Source organism: Arachis duranensis, chromosome 1, assembly GCF_000817695.3.
Source record: "Arachis duranensis cultivar V14167 chromosome 1, aradu.V14167.gnm2.J7QH, whole genome shotgun sequence".
Lineage (NCBI taxonomy): Eukaryota > Viridiplantae > Streptophyta > Magnoliopsida > Fabales > Fabaceae > Arachis > Arachis duranensis.
This window is the reverse complement of record NC_029772.3, coordinates 26,856,919-26,859,764: the sequence shown is the minus strand read 5'-3', so window position 1 is coordinate 26,859,764 and position 2,846 is coordinate 26,856,919. Positions and strand designations below refer to the sequence as shown.

General features: G+C 41.8%; 1 non-coding gene across 1 annotated transcript; it reads right to left on the bottom strand.

Moving 5' to 3' along the window:
• Positions 1-313: 313 nt before the first annotated feature.
• Positions 314-417, bottom strand: LOC127742608 (small nucleolar RNA R71). The gene has a single exon (XR_008003955.1). It is a non-coding gene; the product is annotated as a small nucleolar RNA R71 (small nucleolar RNA).
• Between the last annotated feature and the right edge of the window lie 2,429 nt (positions 418-2,846).

The following is a 2,846-nucleotide window of genomic DNA, read 5'->3' as shown; positions in this document are numbered from 1 at the left end:
CTCAATTCCTGCCATTGGAGAAAATAATTTTGAGCTGAAACCTCAACTAGTTGCTCTAATGCAACAGAACTGCAAGTTTCATAGACTTCCATTAGAAGATCCCTACTAGTTTTTAAATGAGTTCTTGCAGATTTGTGAGACTGTTAAGACTAATGGAGTAGATCTTGAAGTCTACAGGCTCATGCTTTTCCCTTTTGCTGTAAGAGATAGAGCTAGAACATGGTTGGATTCTCAACCTAAAGATAGCCTGGACTCTTGGGATAAGCTGGTCACGGCCTTCTTAGCTAAGTTCTTTCCTCCTCAAAAGCTGAGCAAGCTTAGAGTGGATGTTCAAACCTTTAAACAAAAAGATGGTGAATCCCTCTATGAAGCTTGGGAAAGATACAAGCAGATGACCAAAAGATGTCCTTCTAACATGTTTTCAGAATGGACCATGATAGATATATTCTATTATGGTCTGTCTGAGTTCTCTAAGATGTCACTGGACCATTCTGCAGGTGGATCCATTCACCTAAAGAAAACACCTGCAGAAGCTCAAGAACTTATTGACATGGTTGCAAATAACCAGTTCATGTACACTTCTAAGAGGAATTCCGTGAATAATGGGACGCCTCAGAGGAAGAGAATTCTTGAGATTGATGCTCTGAATGCCATATTGGCTCAAAACAAAATGTTGACTCAGCAAGTCAACATAATTTCCCAAAGTCTGAATGGATGGCAAAATGCATCCAACAGTACTAAAGAGGCATCCTCTGAAGAAGAAGCTTATGATCCTGATAACCCTGCAATGGCAGAGGTAAATTACTTAGGTGAACCTTATGGAAACACCTACAATTCATCATGGAGAAATCATCCAAATTTCTCTTGGAAGGATCAACAAAAGCCTCAACAAGGCTTTAATAATGGTGGACGAACTAGGCTCAGCTATAGCAAGCCTTTTCCATCATCTTCTCAGCAACAGACAGAGAATCTTGAGCAAAGCACTTCTAATTTAGCTAATCTGGTCTCTGATCTGTCTAAGGCCACTTTAAGTTTCATGAATGAAACAAGATCCTCCATTAGAAATTTGGAGGCACAGGTGGGCCAGCTGAGTAAGAAAGTTACTGAAACCCCTCCTAGTACTCTCCCAAGCAATACAGAAGAGAATCCAAAGAGAGAGTGCAAGGCTTGATATACTCAACATGGCCGAATGCAAGAAGGATGGAGAGGACGCAAATCCCAATGAGGAAGATCTCATGGGACGCCTCTCAAGCAAGAAGGAGTTCCCTGTTGAGGACCCAAGGGAATCTGAGGCTAATATAGAGACCATAGAGATCCCATTAAATCTCCTTCTGCCATTCATGAGCTCTGAAGATTATTCTTCCTCTGAAGAGGATGAAGATGTAACTGGAGACCAAGTTGCTCAATATCTAGGAGCTATCATGAAGCTGAATGCCAAGTTATTTGGTAATGAGACTTGGGAAAGTGAACCTTCCTTGCTCATTAGTGAACTAGATACATGGGTTCAGCAAACTTTACCTCAAAAGAGACAAGATCCTGGCAAATTCCTGCTAATTTCATAATCTTTGACACTAGGAAGGAGGAGGATGAATGCATCATCCATGGAAGACCTTTCCTAGCCACAGCAGAAGCTGTGGTAGATGTTAACAGAGGAGAATTAGTCCTTCAATTGAATGGGGACTACCTTGTGTTTAAGGCACACGGCTATCCTTCTGTAATAAGGGAGAGTAAGCATACAGAGCTTCTCTCAGTACAGAGTCAAACAGAGTCCCCACAGTCAAACTCTAAGTTTGGTGTTAGGAGGCCACAACCAAACTCTAAGTTTGGTATTGAATCCCCACAACCAAACTCTAAGTTTGGTGTTTGGACTATACACCATTGACCTGATCACCTGTGAGGCTCCATGAGAGCCCACTGACAAGCTATTGACATTAAAGAAACGCTTATTGGGAGGCAACCCAATTTTTATTTTTATTTATCTAATTTTATTTTATTTTCATTGTTCTTTTATGTTTTATTAGGTTCATGATCATATGGAGTCACGAAAAAAATATTATTAAAAATAGAATAAAAAACAGCAGAAGAAAAATCAAACCTTGGAGGAAGGACTTACTGGCGTTTAAATGCCAGTAAGGAGCATCTGGCTGGCGTTCAACGCCAGAACAGAGCATGGATATGGCATTGAACGCCAGAAACAAGCAACACCCTGGCGTTCAAACACCAGGAATGTACATTGAGGAGAGTTGGCGTTGAACGCCAGAAACAAGCATGGAATTGGCGTTCAACGCCAGAAACATGCTGCACATGGGCGTTGAACGCCCAAAACATGCATCACTTCGGCGTTTAAATGCCATAATTGCATGCAAAGGCATTTTACATGCCTAATTGGTGCAGGGATGTAAATCCTTGACACCTCAGGATCTGTGGACCCCACAGGATCCCCACCTAACATATTCTCCCCTCTTCTCAACATTCATTCTCTCTTTCCAATAAACACACTTCCCCAAAAAACCCTTCACCAATCACCTCAAACCTCTCTTCCCAATTACCCATTCACCACTCACATCCATCCACTCTTCCCCATAAACCCCACCTACCTTCAAAATTCAAATTTCTTTCCCACCCAAACCCACCCTAAATGGCCGAACCTACTCCCTCTCCCCTCACTATATTAACCCTTCCATTCTCCTTAATTTTCACACAACACAACCCCCTCTTCTACACCTTAGCCGAATACACCTCCCTTACTCTCCTCCATATTTCTCTTCTTCTTCTTCTTTTCTTTCTTCTCTTGCTCGAGGGTGAGCAATATTCTAAGTTTGGTGTGGTAAAAGCATAAGCTTTTG